This window comes from Talpa europaea (assembly GCF_964194135.1).
Source record: "Talpa europaea genome assembly, chromosome: 7".
Classification (NCBI taxonomy): Eukaryota; Metazoa; Chordata; class Mammalia; order Eulipotyphla; family Talpidae; genus Talpa; species Talpa europaea.
This window is the reverse complement of record NC_140074.1, coordinates 57612560-57639543: the sequence shown is the minus strand read 5'-3', so window position 1 is coordinate 57639543 and position 26984 is coordinate 57612560.

Genomic DNA, 26984 nt, shown 5'->3' with positions numbered 1-26984 from the left:
TAATTGCTTCCCTAACTAATAAAGCTGGCACAGTATTATCTGTACTTGCTTCCTTTAAAAAATATATTCAACACATAGCAAAATAAATAAATTTGTCAAAAAAGTTAAATTTAGTTTAACTTTGGCAAAGAACTAAATAGTACTTTTCTTGTTCTCAGGTATACTTTTTCATGAATTGGATTTTGTTATGTTATTGGATTGTGATTAGTGCCATGTTTGAATATTTTTAATTATTATTATTTTATTATTTTCCACTTACCTTTGACAATAATGATCCAGCTTTAGTTTGGAAGTATAACAAATATTGAGTTCAATAGAGAAAATTTGCTCATACCTAAAAATAGGAAGAATTAATGTACAACATCAAGAGACAATGATGTTTACATCACATTGTATGCATCAATATGTGTTCTAACAATGGCAAAGTTCATTCTTCACTCATTTGTTAATGTGTCAATTCCTGTGATATGTCCCTGAGAGGAATATTAACTAATCCAACAAATTTTCATGCATATACAAATTGATTATGTGTTTTGACATATTAGCAGAAAAAGGAAAAGCAGATCATAAAATGACTCCTCAAAATTTGTTAGTGGCATACTTTAATCTCAGGACGATAAATATTTTTCACATGTACCTGTTTTTCCTTTTGTTTTGTTTTTTTTGTTTTGTTTTGTTTTGTTTTTCAAATCACAATTTATTTATTTATTTTTTATTCCCCATACAGTTGCACCCCCCTTATTTTGACCCTAATCCTTCCTCTACCTGCCTCCCCTGCCCCCGTAGTGTATCTCTGGTTTATAGTTGCTTGTTGATTTTGATTTTTACTTTGTAATAATTAGTATAATTAGTCTTTTTCTCGGTCCCTTATTTAGGTTTTCTAGATTCCTGCTATGAGTGAGACCATCCGGTATTTTTCTTTTTCTTTCTGACTTATTTTGCTGAGCATGATCCCTTCTAGCTCCATCCATGTTGCTGCAAACTGCATGAGTTTATCTTTTTTGATTGCTGAGTAATATTCCATTGTGTATATGTACCAAATCTTCTTGATCCAGTCATCTATTTTTGGGCATTCATGTTTGAATTTTGATAAATGTCAGTGTTTTACAGATCTCTTTTGCTGAAATGTCTCAGAAATGTTGGCTTCTATTGTAGTTTCAAAACTCTCCTTGCTCTGGGAGCAGATAGCATAACTCCAAATAAATACCAGAGGGTGATTGATAATTAGATATAAACGCAAATTAATCCAGACCTTTAAGTTTATAGGTGTGGAAACAGACTCAGAGAAGGGAAAAGACTTAGCTAAGGCTGTATGTCATGTTTGAGACAGAAAACAGACTTATGACTCAGACACATACTTCTCTTTCTAGACTCTCGAAATGACTGTTGGTTCCCCCAAAGAAACATGAAACCATTGAGATAGGGTTAGCGTGAACGCAATCATTTTGTTTCTTTTTGAGAATTAAAAATTTCTGTGTAACCAATACAGTGTATTCAAGTGTGAAGAAGGACAAAGCACAGACTAGTTAGAGGTGGATACTGTGTGGGGAAATTCCTTGACACTTGAGCATTTTTGTATTATTCAGGAAATGCCTCAGAGACTTGGCTTTCCTCTATGTTATTGTCCTTGGAATTGCCACCAGGCTACAGAAAGAAATGGGGCCCACAGTAATAATTTACAACAACTTTCCAGGGGGACCACAATTTGTCCTCTATGGCTGGGTTTTAAGATCCCAGCCATTCTGCATCTCCACCCTGAGGAGGCTGAGATTTGACATGTTGCCCCTGGGAGTAGGGGAAGTCTCAAGGCAAGACATCTACGTGGAAGGGTAATTACAGTCTTCAGACAGAACAGAGTTAGGCTTAATTAACATAGTTGCTTTGTTCCCAAGGGGTTGACACTTGCAGAAGTTTTTTGTGGATAAGAAAGAAGAAAGCAGACATTTCTGAATCTAAGAGGGGGTACTGAAGTTTTTCTTGGGCTTATAATGTTAGAAGAGGCTATATGACTAAATATGAATGAATGAGTTCAGCCTGTTAAGCTCTGATCTTCCATCAGGTGGAAACAGAAAAAGAAGCTGCATTACTACAGTTTACCACATTCCTAGTATCATGGTGGTTACTTTACCTTCATCATCTCATTTAATCATCATAACAATATTGAATTAGGTATGAGAGTCCTTATTTTATTGACAAGGAAATGGGTATAGAGGTAAGGTGACTATTCAAGGCCACAGAGCTGGTTGACAAGTCAAACCTGGCTGTAAAGTATTACCTGCTCAATTTCCTTCCAGGAGGACCATGATGCATTTTCTAGTGGTTTTTTTTTTTTTTTTCTTCTTGGCACCCTGAAATCTCTGGCTAAATCAAAGAAAGCATTTGGTATTGCCAAAGTGGGAATTTACTTGTTTTAGTTTTGCCAGAAAGTGTAAACCTTTTTTGTCTTTCCTATCTTGGGTAAAATAGGCTCCAGCATTCATATCTCAGCCAAAGGTCCTCACCTTCCTCCCCCCTCCCTTGGGAATTTCTCACTGTGCTAGATTTCTCCCTCTTAAACCTTCAGGTCATTCTATGTTTATATATTGTAGATTTGTATCAGGCCTGCTCAGAAATTTTCATGTCTGCTCTCCAGTATTACACTCTCTAAACGCTGACTGTCCTGAATTCAGGCTGTCCTGAGCAGCGCAGAGCACAGTGAGCATAGTGAGGCAGCACAGTTCTCATGGGATTCAGTTGCTCTGGGGCTCTCCTTCCTTCCGCAGTCACCACATTCAAGTGACACATTCATATCTCTGTAGGGAAGAGGTTGACAGGCCCAAGGCATAGACACAAGGCCCAAGAAGCACTTACCTAGCTCCAACACTATTCCCCAGCAGTCAAACTGCTCCTCCATGCCCCCTGGAATTCCTCCAGCATGGAATCCTTCTTGGGGCTGAAGTGTGTGCAAGCTCTCCATTCTGCGCTGGAGAGGGCTGGGCTTGATGCCTGGGACAACACTCCCCCTATTGTTTCTGAATAAAATAAAATTAATAGCATTTGCTGCTTATCAAGTCTTCCTTTTTTACATACCATACATTATTTTTTATATTATTATTCATTTTACATATTACTAAATTATTAAAATTACCCTGTGAGGTAATTTTGCACCCATTTTATATATGGGAGAACCAAGGTTTGCTGAATTTAAATAATGTTCCTAAGTGTACATGTCCTAGCAAGAACAGGGACTCCAATCTGGGACCTTTTGCTCCTCATCTAATGTTTTCTCCACTTGGGAGTGAGAAACATATCATATGCACTTTGTAACCTATGTAGTGCTTCACAAAGAATATTATCTCTTACTGAATAGCATGAAAACACTTTCCTTTGATAGAAGCTAGCAACACAAATCTCACTTATGAAGCACCACCAGAGGCAATTCAACAGGAAAGGAACTGTGAACTGGGGCTCGACAGTATCTACTTTCTGTATATCCACTGATAACCTTCTGAGGGCAGTAAAGCGTTCACCAACAATTCAACAAGACGAATTTCAAATTCTAGCAAGACTATAAACTTTATTTGTGAGTCTGAGGCTGTGAAATTATTTTCCTAAAGGATTTGCAGCTCACATTAAAAGTCTTCCAATCCTTATATGTCGATTTATACTTCCTTCTTTATTAATTTGTTTGGGCAATATGGAGAGTATACTACATGCCAGGCACAATTCTAGGCACTTCATCCCATTTCATTCTTAACCTCCATTCATCCATTCACTCATTCCTTTATTAAGTCACTCATTATCTTTGTGTGAGGCATGGAATTTCATTTGTCCTGCATTTTTATTGAGATATCTCTGGGATACTTATGAGAAGAAAGAGAAATAGGGACAGTTTTCCCAACCAGCACCAAGTACTTGCCCCTTGAGGAGTGTTGGGCTCTAGAGCAGAAAGCAGTGACAGAAGCTGAGTTTCAGCATGTCTTTTACTGGTTACATGATGTGGGGGAAATCACCCCTTCACAAGCCTCAGTTTTATCCTCTGCAAAATAGGAGTCACACTACTTACTGCACAAGGCTATGGAGGATCCCATAGGAATTCAAGTAAAAGTGTCTAGCAAAGAGTCCAGTGTGGGCAAAGTTCTCAGCTCAAGAAACTATCAACAGGGTGATGATGTAAGTCCCCAAGCAGCTTTCTTTCTGCCAACACCATCAAGCACGCAGCACACAGAGGCATCTTAACAGCACATGATCTCCCTATGTCACCTCAGGGAGGCTGGAAGGCCGGGTTATGTTAGGGCAAAAGACAGTCCAGTTGCAGCCTTTGTATTTATCAGCCTGAGCAGCAACACAGTTTTTGGGAACAAGGCAATGAAATTCCAATTCCCTGACTGGACACTCAGGGGAGGGGGGTTGTTGGAAAGAGAGAGGATGGGAGGGGGCTGACCAGTTGATCTACAGTTTTTTCTGCTTCCCTTGTATTTCCATTTTGGTAGTTGTCTATTTCCAAGACTTCTTGGAAGAGGAGCAGAGCTGCTTTTGTTTGTGTGATTTTGAGGAGTAGCTGGGGCACTAAGGGGCTGGTGGGGAAGGAAGGAATGTGATTTGGTCCTGTAACCCCTCCCTGGATGATGCATTTGTTGCCTTACAGGAAACCCCATGGCCTCCACGTGCATGATGGTGTGTAAAACTCCCAGATGTCTGGGACTTAGAATGGAATTTTCAGGAAAGCAAGACATTCCTGCCTTTTGAAGCCCCCATCCTGTTTTGCAGCTATGTACATAGTAGAGTGGATGTAGTATGTTTGCTGAAATGAACGCAAGAAACCTCAAGGGGGGAAAGTCATAAGAAAGCAGTCACCCATTACCAGACACAAAGATAGCTTCTCTCTAGGGTTAGTATGGGGTTGAAAATGTGTTCATTCAGTTATAAACTCACCCAACAAACTCTAAGTTCAACAAACCCATGGGCAGTGCATTCTATCCCTGCTTTCATTGAACTAACAGCTCCATTTGCTTCTGGAAGGGAATACAGTTTGTAAATCTGTAATGGAAACTTGCACTCAAAGGACACCTCCTACGATAAGAACATCTTTGTCTTTCTCTGGCCTGGGTCACTCAGCTCACAAGCTTGAAGAGCTCATTATTTTCCATAGGTCTGAAGGATGGATAGTGCATGGGGGAACCTGACCTTGAGCTTTGAGCTTTTTATTGTTCTAAAATGGGACACAAAATCTCAATCCTGCTAGTCTCTGTGTAATCCCAGAACAACTTTTTTCCCAGCTGCAAAAAGGCCACTGTGATAGTCTTAGAGAAGGATAGCACGGCCTTGTGAAATGCACTACAAGCCTCGGCTACTAGCATTACTGAAAAAAAAAAATAATAATAACACCTCGAATCAGTAACCAATTATGGAAACTGCCTTATGTGGATTAGATGATGTAAGGTAAGGAAAAATTTCAGGCTTTTCTGCCCTTCCACCATCAGGATAGATGACGGATCCTTGCGTTCCTGAATGCATGCCTGATGGCGCGGACACCTGGAGTAGGGTGTGGGCATAGGGTAGATGGGATTCACCTGGGCTGAGACTGGGCTTTTAAGGTTGGCGTCACGGGGACGCCAGAAGAAGCCAAGAAGCTGAGAAGCTGCAGAAGCCGAGAGAGAAGCAGAGAATGCCGGACAGCGCAGAAAGAGTGAAGACTTGCTGGCGGCTGGGAGGCCTGCCAGCCTCCCGGCCCCCCAGCACCCCTGCCTGCTGTGTACCTGGTAACCCCAATAAAAGACCTGCAAAAAACCACTGAGGGCTCCAGGACTCCTCCTTTACCCGGTCTGCTGGATTAGAAAACCTGCACTGTGGTCCATTCCTGTCCCTACAGATGATTTTAAGCAAGTTACATGACCTCGCTGAGTCTGTTTTCTCTTTCATAACAGTGCCTCCTTCCAAGGGTTTCCAGAATTAAAATAGCCCAGTGAGATGCCCAGCACCCTGCCGCGCACACAATCATCGTTTAGTCAGTGGCTCTCCCCTACGCACTATTCCTGGACCTCACTTTCCCATGGACAGTTGAGAGACAAGAATTTTCCAAGTCGGTTAGATGCCCCCCATACGCAGCCTCCTGCACTGACCCCCCCACCACGCCCACAGCGGGACGAATTGCTAACTTGCAGAAACGCTGGGTGGAACCCGCGCCCCCGCCCGCCTGACTGCGCAGGCGCGCCTCGCGTCGCCGGGAGCAGCGCCTGCTAGTTACCTTTCACCCAGTAAGCCGGCTAGCCGCTCGGGGTAACTCCAGGGCAGTCGCGGAGCCCGGCGCGCGTGCGCACACCGAGCACCCCGCTGCGGCGGGGCGTGCTGAGCGTCAGTTTTTTGGTGTGGTTTCCGTTTGGTGGGCTTTGAAGATGCGCTCTAATTTCTGGGTCTAGCTGGGCTAGGCACAGTTTCAGGTGCCGCGGGGTGACCGGATCCCCTGAGCTGTAACCCCCATGCGCCCCCTCTGCTCCAGACACCTAATTACTTCTCATTCCTCCGCCCCCCATCTGTTGTCTTTACACTCCCTTTATCCCCACAGCTGGTCCAGATAAAGCTCTACTATCCCCCCCCCCCAAATCTCTTCTCACAAAAGGCAGTTAGGAAGGGCGCCCCAGCTTCTGAACGGAACGCACCCCCAATGGAAAAGCTATGTGGGCACAAAGTTACTGTTCCTCTATCTGCCGGGGAGGGGCCCGGGCCTAACAACCAGGTTTGAAATGAAAAGGAACACATTTTCTGTTTTTTACTCGTCTGAAATAGCTACGTTGAAGATAGCCGAAGCTGCAGCACGCCTCGGGGTTACTGCCGGGCAACAGGCGAGGCGCGCGTGAAGAGCTGGGGGAGGGAAAGACTTCCTTGACCTCAGAAACCGTATTCACAGAAACTCTTTTAATCTGGCGAGGTTTTGAGTTTCCAACCACAGAACTCTCAGGAACGACACCAGGGGACCTTTTTATCTCTTCTGTTCCAGGGGTTCTCCCTGAAGTCCCACGTATTTGGGGGGCAGGGAACACAGTCTAGGGCAAGGAATAAGAACCAGATGTGTGCAAATATCTATTATTATTGTGGTCTGTTTCCCCTTTCTTCCTACCCCTAGTACCTGTTGTCTACTAACTCCAAAGAAGTGACGATCTACCCTGGGTTGTTCCAGTCCTTTTCCTTCCAAGAACAGAATCTTCTCCTGTAAAATATAGGGGTTAATAGTCATGATCACCCAAGCCCTTCCACATTAAAGTTAAGTGATGAATCATTTTTCGAATCCTTAATGTCGTGTCTCCTCCATTTCCAACAGGGCCAGCAGGGAATGCTGTTCAAGATAATTACCATCAAAACTGCAAGTTTGTTCCATGATGGTTTTCTAGGTTTCTTTGAAAGGTTGTGTAACTGTTTAAAGATATTAACATTTAAGATTAAATAGGCAGGGCTTTTCCCCACTGTGTTGATAGATGTGATGGTACACATTTCAAGTTATATTTCTTTGATTCTGCCATCACCCTCCACCCCTCCACATGTGTATAATGCAGCCAGTTGGTGCAATTTCATTTTTAATACAAAGACAATCTGTAATTGATTAGGGAGCATAGGGTTCCTATTTTAGTTTTACTATAAATAGATTTTTAAAACTCATGAGCAGATAAATGACTCTTAGGAGAAAAAAATGTGAAGGCTGAACTAGAGAAACTGTTTAGAACATTGTTAATCAGTCCTAAATGAGTCTTTTGATATATATATATATATATAGTTAAGATTTATTTATTTATACAAGCACTGGGTACAGTCAGAACCGCTGGAGGGTGAGAGAATTCACCAGAGTGGGGAGCAGAACAGGAAGAGTGACAAAGTACACTGCTGAGGGGAGCAGTGGGCGGCAGGAGAGGTCCGCGCACCATGTGGGACCCTCCCTGGTAGCCGGGGATCGAACCGGCGCTGCAGAGGCTGCGGGCAGCTTCGCAGCCCAGTGGGCAACCGCTGCACCACTAGGGGAGGCCTTTTTGATATATATCTTAACAGATTACTATGAAGTTCCACAGTTTGTTTAAAAAAAAAAAAAAAACTAATGTAGGGCCTCCCGGGTGGCGCAGCGGTTGAGCTCTGGGCTGCGAAGCTGCCCACAGCCTCTGCAGCGCTGGTTCGATCCCCGGCCCAGGCGAGGGTCCCACATGGCGCGACAGACCTCTCCTGCCGCGCCCGCTGCTCCCCTCAGCAATGTATTTCGTCAGTCTGCCTGTTCTGTTCTCCGCTCTGGCTCTGGTGAATTCTCTCACCCTCCCGTGCTTCTGACTGTACCCAGTGCTTGTATAAATAAATAAATGAATCGTGAAAAAAAAAAGGAATCACATTAAAAAATCTATTGTACTTTATGAGGGGAATGAAAATAATATATCAATAAATATGGACCTTCTTTACATTTCTACCTTGTGTATTTTTTTTAAATAATACTGTGAGTTATTTAAGTACAAAATTATGGTTTCCATTTTACAGAAAAAGAAACTGGACTGAGAAATTGAAACCAAGGTCACATAGATAGCCTGGAGTCAACTGAATGTGGAGTTGGTAAGGCCACCTTTGCTTTAGAAGAGTGATTTCCAGTAGCGGGTATGTGTGTGTGTGTGTGTGTGTGTGTGTATTTGGCTGTGCAACAGGTGGAGGAAATGGAAAAGTGGAGAGATCAGATTTGCTTTTAGGTAGGAGATGGGATGGACATTTATAATAATTATTACTACAGTTAATATTTATTGAGCTTTACAACATTCTGTGTGCCAGGTTAGCATCTAACTTGTGTTAATTCATTTAATTCTCCTAACAACCTTTTAAAGTAACTATTATTGCAGTTGCTTTTAGAGCAATCAAGGAAACTGAGACCTTAAAAGAGAGACAAGTTGTCTAAATTTTCACAGAAGTGGTAAAGCAAGGATTCATCTCGGAACTGCCTCCAGAGCTCATGGAGGACCTTTGTTCTGGGGGTTTCTCTTGGGTGAAAACTCAGGATGAATCAGTAAAGAAATGTAAATTCAAGTTGCAAAAGGGACCTCAAGTTGCATGATTAGAAATCCAGGGCAAAGAATGAAGTAGAGTGTCTTGCTCTCCTTTGTACTTTCCCACATGGAAATATGGGTCTAGGCATATATGAATACAGACCCTTATTGCAAGGTGACAGCCAAAAGGACAGCTAGGACTCGTTGAACATGAAGGACCCACAAAGGAGCTGCATTTGGCTCCTCTGATTTTGGCCACCACCTTAGGATAGTTCACATTTCCGAGGCTAAACACAATATACCAGGCAGTGTGTTGGAGAGAAAGCGGTGAGAAATTCCACTTCCCAATTAGATAACCTCAGCAGTATTCCTTAACTCCTCTGAGCCTCAGTTTTCCCAGTTACAAAATGGGAAGAATCAAACCTACCTTGAAGTATTGGTCTGAAAACTAATTAAGATTATATATATTTAATAACCATCCTCTCCTTGTTTCCCACCCTCTTACAAACACAGAGCAAGGATGAGTTTAATTTTTAAGAAAGATTTATTTACTTATACATACAAGAGCTGGGGTAGAGGCCAGAGATGCGGAGCGTGAGAGGATTCACCAGAGACAGACTGGGGAACAGAACAGTCAGACTGACTGAAATACACTGCTGAGGGGAGCAGTGGGAGAGACAGGAGAGGTCTGCTGCACCATGTGGGTTGCTCCCTGGCCTGCCAGAGATCGAACTCATGTTGCAGAGGCTGCAGATTGCTTCATAGTACGGTGCTTAACCCCTTGCGCCACCAGGGAGGCCCTGAGTTTAATATTTGACCTTCACTTAAATGTAGTCCTTGAAAAATGATAGCCTTAAATCTTCAACCATGTCTTAAAAGGTTTTATCCTGTTTTCTTCAAAAAAGTAGTAGATTGGAGAGAGCTTAATGGATTTATCTTCATAGTGGAACAAGAAAAATTTAGAGTCTCAGGCAACCTGGGAGTGAATGCTTGAGGAACAAGGCAATAGGGAAGAGGAAGGAAGATCAAGGAACCTGATGGGAAGCTAGACCTAAAGATATGGACTTGGCCTTATAAAGAAAAGGGATGACTGATACTGAATTTTTTTTTCCTTTTCTTTTTTATAGAGGCCTGTTTTATTTATTTATTTATTTGTTTGTTTGTTTATACATGCACTGGGTATAGTCAGAAGCACGGGAGGGTGAGAGAACTCACCAGAGTCAGAGCAGGGAGCAGAGCAAGCAGAAGGACCGAAGTACACTGCTGAGGGGAGCAGCGGGCGGCAGGAGAGGTCTGCGCACCATGTGGGACCCTACTCTGATGGCCAGGGAGCAGCCGGGGATCGAACCGGTGCCACAGAGGCCGCGGGCAGCTTCGCAACCCAGCACTCAACTGCTGCGCCACCGGGGAGGCCCTGATACTGAATTTTAAAATTGATTGGATTATTGTAACAAAACACTTCCCTTCCCCAGAGTTTCAGTAAAGCTTGAATATGAATACCTTTATATGAATACCTTGATAAATTGAATATGAATACCTTGATAAATTCCAAGGTATTTGAGTGAAACCTGTGTGGGACACAATGTCCTGAATAGCAAAAAAATTCCCAAGCAAAATATCTGAAGAAGCTGTATTTAGGGCCTGAACTAATTAAGAAATGTAAGATACCCTTAAGAATTCAGAGAACTCTTGGGGAGATTATTAGATTTTTCCATAAATCCATGGATAGGGAATCTAAGCCAATCATGCACATTGCAAGTGTCAGAATTACTCTGACTGGCGTCTGAATTCCAGATGTAAAGAATCTAGCATAGAATAGATTTTTTTTATTGAATTTTTTAATTTTCTTACATTGTTGTTCATTTTTGTACAGTATTGATTTCTCCCCTCAGATGTAGTCTTAAATCTCCACCCCCCCCACATAAATCTCCCACTACCACATCACCCAAGAACCATCACCATAGACTCTTGTTCTCTTTCCTCGCCTGTGTTGATCCCTCTTCTCCCCACTCTCCTGCTGTATGCATTAGACCTATAGTTTGCCTGCAACTTTTGTCTTTTATTTTTTGACACATTGTTCGGTTTCCTGTATTCCTCCCATAAGTGAAACCACCCAATATTAGAGCAGATATTTTTAAAAGTAAGTTTAAAAATTTCTTCTATCTAATCCTTATGTGATGTTTCTATACACCAGGAATAGTTCCAGCACTTTACATATATAACATTTTTAATCCTCAATATGCTTAATATGTACTCTTAATATCCTATTTAAAGATCCATACACAAGTCATAGAGAAGATACAAGTAATTTGCTCAAGGCACCATGACTAGTAAGTGGAACAACCTCGATTAAAATACAGGCAAATCTGTGCATTAGCTACTAACTATTATGGTCTATCTAGCTGTAGTTGGCATTACTTTGCACTGTGTAGCTGAGGAAAGGCCTCTTTCTCTTCCTTTTGTGTCGGCACATTTCTAAACTCATTGACCACTTATGAGAGGAGAGGGTCCCCAGAACAGGAAGTTAGGGGAGAAGGAAATGGAGAAATAGCTTCAAATATGGAGGCTTTCTTCCTGGGGTTGGAGGAGCACATCTGATATGACCAAGGAAGACTTCCTGTCACTGGGCTTTTTGTTTCCCCTGTTGGAAATCCTCTCCAGGAGGATAGTAATCTGCAACATGTGATTTTTTCCTTATAACTGGCTGAGATGTCCTGAGGGAGATAGAAGAGAGACTTTTTTTTTTTTTTTATGGGACCCTCCTGGCGGCCGGGGAATGAACCAGCGCTGCAGAGGCTGTGGGCAGCCTCGCAGCCCAGCACTCAACGGCTGGCTGCGCCACCAGGGGAGGCCCAGAAGGGAGACTTTTTGATGGATAGGATGCTTAAGATAGCTGAAAGGCATCTCAGGGGTTCAAAGAAGGCATATGAGAGGGTGCAATGGGAGGCCTCAGCTGTAGAGGAACAAGGACACAGTGTCCTGAGCCCGTGAAGCTGTAGCTTAGTTGCTGGTTGGACTGCTCTCCTCCATTCCACTCTTAGCACCTGCCCTCATTCCAGATACTCCAAGCAAACTCAAGTGGGTTCTTTTAGTCTTTGAGACATGTCAAGGGCCATGAAATTGGCCAGGAGGGAAAAAATGTTGAAACATAGGCAGACACAGGCCTCCCAAAAGAAATTTGTAGCAACTGTGGCCATAGATTGACATTTTTTGGAGGAGCCAACAAAGGTAGTATGATCAGAAAAATTTCTGGGTGTGGATTCTGCTATTAATTAACTTCTTTAAACCTCCATTTTCTCAAGTATAAAATGAGGATACTGACACTTACTTCACAGGGTTATTTTTAAGATAAAATGAGACAATGCAGATGAGCAAGCTTTGAAACATACAGAGATGTTATTTGTGTTGCTGAGAAAAGAGGTATTTGGGACATTGTTCATAATCAGTCAGCTCAATTTTGGTAGTGAAGATCCAGCCTCACTCTGAAAGAGAAATCAGCAGCCCCTCATCAAAATAGAAAAGAGCACTTCCATTTGTTATTAGTTGGCATCAGCTGGTTTTCTGTCATATATTCCATTATTTGTTCCACTGAATCTTTCCACTGTGCTACAAGCCAAAAAGAGAGATGAGGTGAGCCAGCTGGCCACTGAGGAAAGTGCTTTCTCGTCTATTAAAGTATCTTCCTCATCCATCAAGGAGTTTACCTATGATTGCATACTTTTTTTCATTTTCTTCCCCTTTTTTTCTTCTGGAAAATTTCTCTGTCCTTCAGTCAAATTGTAAATAATTTCCCAGATACAGACTACCTTCTCCTCTACCTATCCCATCAACTCTCCTGCAAGTACTGATGCATTCTCCCTTTCACATTCTGGCACCCCAAAGCTCCCAAATAAAGATATTTAATAGCTATTCCCGCTCTATAACAAGAAATCAATGTACTAAAGGAAAATATAGATTTTCAGGGTGGAACAAAAAGGTTCTAGGAAGCAAAACATCTGTCACCTTCATGAGCTGTGCCAAAGCTTCTCATAAATGAGATAATAAGAGTTCCTTGACATTTTCCCTTGACTTCTTCCATTTCTTGAACATTGAAGGTAAAGAGCTATGGTTATTTGTTTTGTATTCATTAACTACAGTTACATTTGAGAGAAATACAGGAATTTCAAAATATACAACTTGGAAGCATTAGTCATAAATGCAGCATCATCAGAAAGCAAATTATTTATAGTCAGTGTGTAAAGTCTGTGGGTCTAAGGAAGAGGGTGTATTTTTTTAAATTTAAAGTTCATATAAATAAAGTGTGTGAACTGATAGACACTCAAAGTATTTAATGTAGGTTATTTATCACTTTAGTGAGCACTTATACTGCCACTACTTTCACTTCAACTCCACTCCACTCTTCTATCCATAATCAAATTTAACAATAACTATAAATATTGAACATTGGTTTTCTTATGAGCATAGTTTATCATCTTATATATTTTATCTCACTTTATCCTTATAATATTACCCAATAAATTATTTATGTACGTTTTGAAAATGAAGAAGTGGAAGCAAAGGGAGGCTGAGTAATTTGCCCAACACCACCAATTTAATAACTAGTAGGGCTGGCACATGGATTCAGCTTGTTTGGTTCCAAAGTCCATGCTCTGTAGCATTATTTAGAACTCCTTGCCTTGCTGATACAATGTCTTCAGTATCCTCTTTCACATATGACTTCTGTATTCTTCACTTCAATAAGATGCTTTTGTAATACTTCCATTTTCAGCAAAACCAATTATTGTAGCTATAATAACAATATCAACTACATTAGAGGGTCTGCTATATGTCTGTCACAGGGCTAGACTCTCAAAAGAGTTTAATTCAGGTCCAGTGAACCCTGTCCTCCTATTCCTTCGCCATAATCAGCATGTGTTAGGAAATCAGGGAGTAAGAAATGGGAGGAAAAAATTGGACTACAAGTCAAAAGTTCTGAAATTCCTAAATTGGGAAGCTAAAATAACAACTTTCTGTTTCCTTCACAGGGTAAGATTAAATCTTCACTGAGTGGAGATTAAATTAGATAATGCATATAATAGTGCTTTGGAAACTGGCTAGATCTCTCTCCTTGTAAGCTATGTTAATACCCAGCTATATGATATTGGCAAGTCAAGATCTCTCGACCTCAGTTTCATCACTTCCATTGGAAATCGTAATTCCTGCTCCTCGGAGGTATTGTCAGTAAGACTTGGTGTTGCCTGGTCCACAAGGCAGGATTGTTGAATTTGTATTTCACTGATATTCTTTTAGAGTGTGTTTCCAAGGCCACATTCTTTCCAAGTGTCTGGCCTTTCTCCTCTTCTTCCTTGTTCTCCTTTGCTGGCAGTCTCTTCCACTTACATCCACAAGTCAAGTCTGTACCCTCAGCTCTCTGGCCTGCTCCTGCGTGCTCTTGCATGGGAGGCTTGCTGACTCACAGGAGCCCAGCTCCCACTTTACCTACAACACTCACTCATGTAGGCCTGCCCTGTGCTACCAGTCTCCCCAGTTTCTAAACTTTCTCTTTTCTGAGATCTTCTAGCCTGGTGTTGGCAATCCTGTTACAATGTAGATTCTGATTCACTAGAGCTGGGGTGGGTCTAAGTTAGCATTTCCAACAGGCTCCCAGGTGACATCAATGTTGCTGGCCCCACAGCCACACTTTGAAAAGTGGGAGTCCAAGCCTAAGTGCTACAACAGAAATCACCAGGCCAGTAAGACTGGTGCTTCAGTTTTCATGGCAGCTTCCTGAGTCTTTGTTGCTGGTTGCCAATGGGCTTTTAAAAACTTTTAACCCCAGGCTCTCTAGGACAGAGGCTCCTACACTCAGTCTACCCCTTTCTCAGTGGTGATAAAGCCTCTCGCCTCCCTATCTTTGGCTCTTCACCTGGAATAAAGACATGCCATACTTTTCCTTTCGGGTGTGCAATGGTTACTGCAGTCTGAGTGTGAGCAGAGTTTCTGCTACTCTGGGGAGGTGGGTGGGCTCCCTTTCTCCCTTCCTTCCTTACTGTTGCTTGCAATGTAGTCATGGTGGCAGAAACTCAAAAATCATCTTAGGCCATGAGGTGGGCATGGTATGTCAAACACAGGGGAGCAAAAGCATAGAACAAACCTGAGTTCCTGGTATTCTGGAGAGCTGCACCTTTCCAGTGCTGATGCCCTCCAGACTTTTCCCTGAGCACTTTTTATTAGAGCACCAAACTCAAGACTTGCTGGTCTAAACCGCTGATGTTGGGTTCTCCTTTCTCACAGTTTAATCCTAATAGGTTCTGCTCACTACCAAATTTTTTTTTCTTGTCTGTTTTGAGCTGTCGGTAGTTCATGTGCTCTCCAGGCTCTACCCCACTCATTTCTCCAGCCCAGAGGTCTTATCAATTTGTGTTTTCCATAAAACTTTTTCTCTCTTAAATCTTGTATCAGTACTCCTCTAGGAAACTCCTGGTAGCCTTGTTTGAAATATAGACTGCTAGGTCAGGATTGGAGCTTATGGTACTAGATCTTGGAGGGACACTAGTAATCTGCATTTTAAATAGATCTCTCCATTGATTTTAATGGAGACCAGATATTGAGAAACCCCACCCAAGTCTTGTTTTGTTTGGCTCACTTATAGAATTATGAAATATTTTAATCATACTGAGAAACAATATGAATACTATAACAAAAACATTGGTACCTACCACCTAGCTTTGTCAAATTTTATTTATTTTAACTGTTAGAAAGTATTCCAAACAATGTGGGTAAACTATAATGACATTGCCTATTCTGTTGATGGACATTCAAGCTTTTTCCAAATTTTTCCTGTTACAAATAATTCTGGAATAAACATTTTTGAATATAGTTCCTTGTGCACAGTTGGGGGATTTAAGATGCACTCTAAGTAACATGTATCACCTTCATTGCAGTTAAACATGGCACTTTACAAACACGTTTCAGCCAGAAGAGCTGCCTGAAGGAGTGGTAAACTCCTTGAAGTCTTTTTAGCACCAGCTCTTCCTGCTGACACCAACTGGCAAGCTCTGTATCTGCACTATCCATGCATGTATCTGTAATTCAATTGGAAACACTGCTGTGGTAAATATTGCTATTCCCTACCTATCATTTTCTCATCCCTTTTTCATTATTACCGGTTTTATTTGAGATGGTAATATGCCTAGTTAAAACAAACACATTATTCTCTGTCACCCATGCAGCTGGGCCTTGTGGGTGAGGTGGATGTGGGAGACTGACCAGTGAAGCTACATGGCCTGTTGGGAGTCTGCTAGGCAGTGACCAGAAAGTCTTGTTTTCCTAATACTTGTGTTGTCCCTTTCTCCTTTCTTATCCCACTACCCCTTATGCCCTCCCTCTGTTACTGTCACTCCTTCTCTTTCTTTTTGTTTGAAACAAGACTCAGAGTCTGGAGATCTCAGAGCCCCCATCATAAACCATGAGACTGAGACCACATATGAAGTTTGGTGAAACAAAAAGACAGGGGAACCTGAGTACTTGATGACCTTGTAGAACTTTTCTACAGTCCTGAGTCCCCACCTTTATGATTACTAGTTACACAAAAGAAACCTGCATCTTACTTGGTTATGGTTTTACCTATTAGAAATTTGCTTTGGTGAAAAATACAAATTAGTTTTCATATGTGGAATCCTGATTTAAACTTTGCCTTCATAAAGTTTTACTTCTGTGTTTTAAATAGTGACTTAAATCCTAACATTTAAATAAGATCTAATATAATAATCATTTATTTCCTTTAAAATTAAGTTTCATTTTGGGGGTGAAAATTCAAATGATATGGAAAGAAGTTTTGATGGTTCTGCTGAAATGTATCTAGGGAATCTATACCATTTTGAAAATTGTGCATTAGTGTTCATTGACATTTCATTTGGATCCTATCAGCATTTTCTCAGTAAGTGCAGACTTATTTTTATGCTTGGCTTCAGAATACTGAGCAAACTCACAGGAGGACTTTGCAGAAATACTAATAAATATGATTATCATGCACTTTGTAAATATAAAGTGCTACCAAAATGCACAAAGCAATAATATGGCACCATCCAGGCTGAAATATGCTTCTGGGTGCAACCTAGGAGAGGCATTGAAATCTGGTGACAATTTTATGTCATCTCGCTGCATGCAATGAACAGCTAATACTAAAATCTGAACTGGTGTTTTGGAGACACTATGATATAATAGATAACTTAAAATAAACATTTTAAATTGCTACTTTATAGTGATGTTTTGGTGTAATTTTACCTCTGAGTTAAATAATAATTCACTTTAAAGTGTCAGGTTCATACTCATAGGCTAGTAATTCATACAGAACAAACTATGTTATTATAAATGAATTAATAACTTAAAATTAGAGGATCTTTTACTCATGAAAAATTTTAAAAACATTGGAATTTATCTTAAACAGAAATTAGGGCCAGATCTACTTCCTAATAAGTCATTCTTTCCTTTTCTAGCAACACGATTCATTCATTAATTCAGCATATATTTAGATAACTATTACAGGCTATGGAGAAAGGGACTAGAGAGAGGTACTGTGGGGATTAAATGGCACACCATCTATGACAGCAACCTCTGCACGATAACAGAAGGGCCTCAGAGAAATAGAGGAAGGTGGGAAGTAGGGGATTGCTCCTTTTAGCAGGGACCAAATCACTGTAGTACCCTTGGAAGAGAAATGAGACCAGAGAGGAATAAAACTGGAATGCTCAACAGGATGGAGGATTTGGGGTAATGAATCAGAGATGAACTTCTGGCATATACAGTGTGAAAATGTTTCCCCAGTGACCACCTGTCCTTATCAGGATTCTAAACTGACCATGGAGGGGGAGAGGAAAGACGCCTAGCTAAACCTGTTAAACAAGTTACCATGCAGTAGATGTAGGAAGAAAAAAGATGTGGGAGTTGCCCAGTCAGTCACATGAGAAAATGCCTGGGAAGGAAGTAGGAAACAACACTTCAACAAAATAATACTTCTCTGACTACTCATACTCAGGGAGTTTAGTACACATACTTAGGTCATCCTCATTATAGTTTGTAACTATTTTTTTTATAAAATTATTTCTCTAGTGGATCTCTCTGACTAGTCTATGAACAATATAAGGGCAGGGACTAGGTCTATTTTTGCATGGGAAAATGCCTTGCAATTAGTGAAATAATATATATTTGATAAAGCATATATAATCTAAATATGATTTAAAGACTAGATTTAAAGAATGATGGCCCATATTGGTAATGGGAGAGGCTGTCTGTATGTGTGTATTGGCGGGTGTGGTTGGGGGTAGGAGGGTGGATAGGGAGTATATGAGAATGCTTTATTTTCAACTCAATTTTGCTGTGAACATAGAACTCTAGAAAATAAAGTATATTAAAACTATCATGGAAAATTTCAAACACATACAAAATTAGGGAGAATAATATAATTGATGCAGCACCATAGATCTTAATATCATATGAGTATTTGGAGTGACTAGTAAAATAATTTCTTCTTGAATTGAGTTCAGGTTTCAACACTGACATAAGGATAAAATTATTTATATTTGTGTATCCTGTGGAAAATATAAATGATAATTGTGTTTCTAAAAAGCATAATACAAGCCTTCGCATCTTTTTCTTTTTTGGTTCCTAAAAAATCCTAGCAGACTTTCACATCTATTTGATTTCACTGAGACAGTAGGCACAAGGAGTTGGCCCCTTCACATTGTCATTTGGACATCAGAATGCACTAGTCCCCTTGAGAGCATTTGAAATCAACATGAAAACCCTCATTCATTTTAATGACCACTTATCTTTACACTTCAGCATTTTTAGACCAAAGCAAAGATAATAAGTCACTGAAGCCTAACACACACACACACACACACACACACACACGCACGTACACACACACAATATGAAATCCTATGGGAGCAGCATTTTCTGTGCTTCTAATCTCATTTCACTCTGTGAGTCTGGCCCTGACTCTGGCCTTTGTAGAGGTGAATATAGCATGGAAGTCCTCCACCCACTACTTTCTTCTCAAGTGTGGGCCTTGGGTATTCAGAGTTTCCTGAGGTCAAGAGACAAAATTTATTTTTATGGTCTCCAGATCAATAGCAGCTGCTACATGGCTTGAGGGCCTGTGACAAAACATGTCCGCAAGGTTCTAGTGAAGAAGTGACATCTGGGCTTAGGTCCTCCTTCTAGACTGACACACATCGAAGACTTCTATTCTGTTTTGGGAGCCAAGGAGGCCCTAAGGGAACATCCCTACTTTCGCCTTCTGAGTTTGCAGCTAATTGAAAAATAAGAGTAGGAAGCAGACCACTAGACATCAAAATATCAGCTTTATTTATTGATAAAGCTGACTTGAACAGTGTGGCTTGACCTGCAGCCAAATGGATTCCTGAAATGCCCCATCTGATCTTTGCTTGCCTGCCCCGCAAAAGTGCAGGCTTCCCTGTGCAGGGCAAATCCTGCTTCACCACATTTACCACAGGATAGACCAGCATGGAAGTGTCCCATGGAGAGGCTGGCTGGAAAAGGACCCAGAAAAGGCAGGGACAGATACACCAGAGTCACCTCTTCCCCTGGGGCAGAGAAAAGTCCAGAGAGTTTCTTCATATTTTTCCCTTTCTGGGGAATGACAGGGAGTAACATTCTTTCTGCGAATGTGAAAACCAGGGAGTAACTATTTACCACCATTGGCCCACACATACAAATTCTACCTTTGCCTTGTAGAATTGTTATTTTCTACCTCCTGAGCTAGTCATTGACTTCTAAGTGGGAAATCTATCCAGGTCTGCAAGCTCCTTAAGGTAGGAGGGAATCATTTTCTATTTTAAAAATATCTCTTCTCTATCACACAGACCAAGAAGAAAGAGAGAAAGGAAGGAAGGGGGGGGGGCGGAGTGAGAGGAAGAATGGACCTATGGACCTATGGCTCTCAATGATTGGTACCTCTGCTGTTGGCTCCCAAAGTCTCTGTCCCCACAGCTGGAGTTAGTTTTTAGTCACAGGCTCTGGGACCAACCCTGAAGACCATGGTCCTGATCTTGTAAGGTCACCCTGTTCCTAGGATATGGCTCCTGCTGTCTGGGATTTAGTTGCAGCCAAAAAATTGTCTTGCTTGAATTCTCTTTTACTCTAGTTGGCCCTTTTGGAGATTGAGCACTCTACTAGAACCTTCACTTTTAAGATAGAATTGTTGTTTCTGTCTTCCTGTGCTGCCTCTCTGGGCTGATTCCTGCCCTGCCAGAGTGGTGCTCCAACATCCTCTCTCCTGGCTCTCCCTTCTTGATGAATAGGTCTTACTTTTTCTCAGCAAGTCTTGTTGGTTTTTGAGTCTCTGCTTTTTCATTCTGCTCTGGCCTGCTCCTTGGTTCTGACATCAGGAGGTTGATTTCTTTGAATAAGCACTAACACACATTAGAACCAGGGCTGCCATTTGAAGGAACCATCTGGGACGATTTTGTTATATTCTTAGTCCAGGGATGCTGTTATTGTTCAAAATTACTTCAGAAATTCCACTGTTGGGATTTCACGGGGTCACAGATTAAGACAAGACAAATCACAGATTAAGACCTCTACACCCACATTTCTAACTTCTACTTTGTGTATGGGGATATCAAGGCTCCAGGACCTTTGTATTCCACTGAGAACACATCAAATTTCAGGAGAAGCTGAAACCTGTCCTCTGTTCTCCTAACATGTGACTTTTCTTCAGAGCCAGTTTACAAGCCACAAAAGAAATGATCTCACAATGCTACAATAGTTGTTGTTAATCTTTTTTAAATCGTGGAGGCCTTGGGGAATCTGGTGAAAGTTAAAGATATGAGGCCACCCCACCCAATAATACACAAACTCAAAACTTCCACCCACTCCAGAATGAGATCCCCTGCCCAATGTAAACGAATGCCTTCCCCCAAATTTCAGCAGCAACTATTGTGGGGAATGAAATGATCTTTTTTTCTCATTCAGTAGACCTTCATCCAAAATGACTTCTGGCTATTTCTAAATATCAAATCTCAGTAGGAACGGGATGTTCTAGAGTTGAGATCCAACAAAAAGTATTGCAAACAATTTCCATAAAGAGCATTCCAAAGATGTTTGAAGAAAGCCAGGGTCCTTGGAAAGTATAGCTTCTCCAGAGGATCACCTTGAGGAGGGTAGCATCTGTGCACGGTGCTGGGCAGTCTCAATAGTCAGCCCCTTTCTCTCTCAGATAAGGCACATATCTGGCTTTGGTGAGGCTTTGGTGAACTAACTTCCTTTTTTAAAAAGATTGATTTATTTATGCATACAAGAACAGGGGTACAGGCCAGAGGTGCAGGGCATGAGAGGATTCACCAGAGACAGAGTGGGGAGCAGAACAGGCAGATTAACTGAAATACACTTCTGAGGGGAGCAGCAGGAGAGTCAGGAGCGGTCTGCTGCACCATGTGGGTAGCTCCCTGCCCGGGGATCGAACTCGTGCTGCAGTGGCTGTGGATAGCTTCATAGGTTGTGTCTTAATCCCTTGTGTCACAACTTATCTCCTCATTCAGTGTGGGACAATCCCAAAGTTTAGCATACACAGCCTCCTCCATTCAGGCTTAAGACACCTCTCCAGGTAGTTAGGTACTTCTTCCTTCCTGTCCTATGTTTTGTAGAAGCCTGAATCTCTATTTTCGTTTCTACCTCTCCCACAGACCTGAAGGGTTGACACTGGATTTATGCATTTCATCATTTGACATTTACTAAGGGCATATGTGTTTGCACTGTAGACACAATGGCGAACAAGTCAGTGCTTCACTCAAGGAAGTCTGCCAGACAAAAAAATCACATAAAGTGTGCTTACTGCTATACTTTGAGGAAACACAGGGTGTTTTACAGTACATTTTTCTTTGGGGAAGGTTGCCCTCTAAGCTAAGATGTGATGTATATCTTTCCAGGACCTAGCACAAAGTATGTGTTCAATCTGAAACATCATTTCCCTAGGCAAAGTCCTCTTTGTGGACTTGTGGAAGGACTCATTCACAGAGGGCAATTGCTCACAAATATAAGAGTAGCTCTCGTGAACCAGGATCTGACCTTTGGAAAGCAAGCTAGCATTTAATGGTCCAGTTGGTAATCTCCTTTAGCTTTTTCTGAAACACGTGGGAAACAGCAGAAAAAGTAGTGGACTTAGAATTCTTGTCGGCTGCTGACCAAGGCTCTGCCACGGAGTGAATTTGTGTGTTCTGGGGACACACATTCGGCCTTTCCTATCCTGGTGTCACCTCCCAGGGCAAAGAAAGTTATGAAAGTCTTTTGCAAACTCAAGGGGACAATTTATTTATTCATCTCCAATCTATTGCTGGTCTCAGCTGTGCAAGGGGAAGAGAAGGGCGGGGTGACCTAAAATGTGGGAGAACTGACTGGGGCACTGCTTTGTAGGGCCAGTGCCTCTAGCCTTTAGCTGCCTCACATGACCTATATTTGGCAGGGAGGGGGCAGAATTCCAGGCGGGCTAAAAGGCCTTGGCTGAGAAGCTCTAGTGGATTTCACAACACAGCAGAGAAAGGCTTCCCATGGAGACATGGGGATAGAAGGGGGTAAGAGATGCAGTTCTTAAAGTTGTTAAAGAGAAGGAGGGGGTAGAGTCCAGAAAGGCAGGACTCTCCCGACATCCTCCAACGCCCCCCCATTACTGTGAGTCTCCAACCGCCCCCTCCCGCCGTGTCCCAGCTAACAACAGAGGTACGAAAGCCCTATTTTCACAAACTTGCTTCGAGCTATAACTACGTCCCCAGCCCCCGCACCTCCCGCTCCGCGACCCCAGAGAATAGGGACCACCCACGCCAGCATGACGCTTGTGCTGCTAACACTTTCTAAACACTCATCGACTGAGCCGAGATCCGCTCCTTTTTTCTCCAGTTGTGCCTGCTGCTCAAACCACGGCAGCTTTAAAATCCGTAGGCGGCTGGGACAGGGAATTAGGGGGCGGAAAACGAAGGGGACTGGAAGAAACGACTCAAGAAACGCTAGGACTGGAACTACATCTCCCAGCAGCCAACGCGCCGGCCACGCCCTCTTGTGGGCGGGCCCTCGGGCTCCCGCCGGCTTAAAGCGGCGAGATCTAGTCAAAGGGCGTTCTGGGCCCTGAGGTCTCGCTGTCTGTTCCAAGCTGGGGCGAGGGGAAAAGTGGGTGGTTTCAGTACGTTTTTTAACCTGTTTGTGCCTGAACTAGCAAACAGCACGAAACAGATGAACAAACAGTTAAATGCTTTTAGAGGCTTCTCTCAGGTTCAGCAGCTTATTGGGCCTGCCTTGCAAATTCTTAGTTGTGATTTACTAGAGAACCTGAAAAATAGGCCATGTATTTATTATAAGATGAATTTTCCATACCACGACAGACCAACTTTCTTTTCTTCTCTAGTTTGCAGGTGGCAGTGACTGATGTTCTCATTTGTTTTCTTTGCTCAGTGCAATACAGCAAATAAGAAGGGAGTCTCTTTAGCTAACTCCACAATGAATCATCCTGAAAAAGTAAACATTTATTTGCTGATTTGATGATAAATTTTCTATTTTAATTTTCTAAGTTCAAATTTTTTAAGGAAATTATTTTTAAGATGTAAATTTGAAATCTTGTTTTAAGGTGTAGATTTTAAAACCTGTTTTTAAAATTGTAACCTAATGATTGAATAAGGTGTAGAAGAGGTTTAAAACTGCTGGCCTTTGCTTTTTGCTATAGGGAAGAAAGCAAAAGGTGATGGTCTTAGAGGGCGTGTGGAATAGCTATTACAGTGGTGCCATTGGGGTCCTCAGTTCTCACAATAGTGGATATCTTGAACAGAGAATTACTGTGATAAGAACTGACTTAAGATTATTGGCTTAAAGTACTAAAATTTAAGAACTTTGCTATTACCTTCCTACTTCAAGTCATATCCTTGATTTTTTACAGCCACTAGTAAACCTCCTCCTTTCCCTAATAATGAACTTTTGTTTTCTGCAGACAAATGCATCTTAAAGGCCTCAAAGGGAATCAGTTCAGAACTTGGAAGCAGAATAGTTTTAAAGTTCTCTTTATTTTTTTCTTTGTTTTTGGATTTCTCAACTTCAGCTGCTGAATTTTATGACTGTATGCATTCAAGTCTGTTTAGTGTGGCATTTATGGATAATATGGAATTGACCAACTTGGCCAAAATTAGCAAGGCATATAATTTTTTATTTGTTCTTTGTGTAGGGGAGCCAGCAGTAGGCATACTGACGAATGGGAATAATAGTTGATGTCTAGTGATTTTTGAAATGACTAGCTAGAACAGCAATTGCACTCTGAATAAACCCTTCATACAGTCTGAAACATTAACTAGAGGGAAAAGCAACACTCGTGATTACTTGGTAATATTTAAATTTTCCTCACATTCTCAAGTGTTCTCTTTGTAGTCATGAATGGAACATTTTCTGGCTAACAGCTCTTCTTTTAAACATTCAGTTTATCAAGACTTAGCCGGCAAAGTAAGACAAGAAAGCATAAGAAATGCAGCACAAGTTTAATCCCCGGTTAGGCAGCTAACCCACATGTCGCAGCAGATTTCTCCTGCCTTGCCTGCTGCTCCCCTCAGCAGTGTATTTCAGTCAGTCTGCCTATTCTGTTCACCACTCTGGCTCTCGTGAATCCTCTCACTCCCTGCACCTATGGTCTGTACCCTAGTTCTTGTATACATAAATAAATAAACAAAGCATAAGATACAAAAGTATTGCATAAAGAAAATTTAAGAGAACTTAAAAATTGTTAACATTTCTGAGAGAGGGCAGCTGGAAAGAAGTATGACATGCAATAATCAATTTTATTCCTATCACCACCAATAAAAGACAAACATCAATTTGACAAAAAAAAAACCCAGATTTATTTCTTAGAATAACTCTAAGATAAAGATACGCAAGATTTTTGTGAAGGAAAGTATAAATATTTTTAATTTTTATTATTTTTTTAGTTTTTTTCATTTAAAATTTTATTTTTATATTCCCCATACAATTGCAACCCCCTTATTTTGACCCCAGTCCCTTCTCCCCGCCCCCATAGTGTGTCTCTGGTTCATAGTTTTTTGTTGATTTTGATTTTTTCTTTCTTATAGTTATTCTTTTTCCTGGGCCCTTATTTAGGTTTTCTAGATTTAAATCTTTTTAAAAAAAATTTAAATAATGGATGGACTCAATCATGTTCATGGATGAAAGCACTTCTCTTTATAAAGCTATCAATTCTTCTCAAATTTGTGTGTTTAATGCAATCCAAATAAAATTTTCAATAGCATTTGTAGTGTATGTATATTTAGAGATTGCGCATGTGATTTGACAAGCTTAGTCTAATATTTATATGGAAGATTCATGATTCACGAATAACATATTTTGCAAAGAATAAGGTGCAGGCCCTACCGTCTATCAGGACATCTTCTAATGATGTAGCATTAAGACAATGTGTTGTTGCTAGAATAAGCAAGTAGAGAACAGAACACTGTTATATGATAGATTATTGGATGAAGACAGATTGTTAATAAATGGTGCTTGGAATAATTGTTTAAATTTTCACATGAAAAAGATAGATCTCTACCTCTCAACAAAAAAGAATAAATACATTCTAGGTTAAGTTAGAGACTTAAATGTGAAAAAGCAAAACTTCAAATGCAAATGTTCTCCTGTATATCTTTATGAACTTGTTCTAGGGAAGGCTTTTAAACACATCATAAAAAGTTCAAACCATGAAGGAAAAGGTAGGTAAATCTGACTAAATTAAAAACTAGTAAGGAAGAAAGAAAACAAAATGTCTATACATAGAAAGAAAGTGAAAAGACAAAGTATACATTAGGAAGATATTTACAATTCAAGAAAGACAAAAGATTCGTATTCAGAACATTAAACTATTACAAATCAGTAACACAATGACAAATGATACAATATTATGGTGAGCAAAGGTATGACTTGGTAATTCCCAGAAGAACAGAGGGAGAAGATGCTCAATCTTAATAATAGTGAAGTACTAATGAAAACAACATAGCTACATCATTTTTCATTTATTTGATTGGAAAATTTAATAAGACCAATAATGTCCAGTGTTGTCAAGATGTTGAGCAACAGAAACTCATCTACTCCTGATAGTAGATAAATTGGTTAAGCTTGGCAGTATGAAAGTCAAAATTACAAGCAAGCCTTGGGCATATACTCTAGAGAAACTCTTGTACCTATGCACAAAGGGTTATGAGGGAAAACACTCATAGTAACAATGATGATGAGAGCCAGAAATAGATATAGAAAACAATAAACATGTGCCCCAAGAGAAGAATGGATAAGTAAATCAATTCATTCAATAGAAGACTATAAAGCAGTGAAAATGAATGAATTAAAATTGTTTTATCAACTGATTAATCTTAAAATCATAATCAATACAATAATATATTACAGAATAATGTGTATAATGTCAGCATGACATCACTTATATAAAATTTGGAATATACAAAATAATGCTAGTTACTGATTGTGGGACTTTCATATGAGAACATATAAAGGAGATGTATAAGATTAATAAACACCAGGAGAAAGGAAGAAAATAAAATTGGAGGGAGATTTAATTGTGTGTATAAATTTAATTTCTTTATTTCCTGAAATTAATTAATAGAAAAAAGAAAGAAAATTGACTGATTAGCTTGGTAAACTCAAGTTATATTTTCAAATAATTTCCTGAGTTTCCCTTCTAATTCAATCCAGTGAGCATCACTTTCTGATAAGATCTGTTGGCGCTGAGGACTAAGGCATGTAGGAGTCTTGTTGATGGCCATCTGCCCAGCTTTCTGTCTTCACATCCTTACAACATAGTAGGACTAATGGAGATAATGTGGATACCTGGCACCATGGAGCCTAAATCTGTCTTAGACTCCTTACTTCCTAGGAGCAGGACAGGTGAGGGTTAAGAGCATGGGTCTCTGCTATTGATCTGTGGAGAATGCAGATAGAAGCTACATTTTAAGATTGAAACACCTCTTCTTTCCA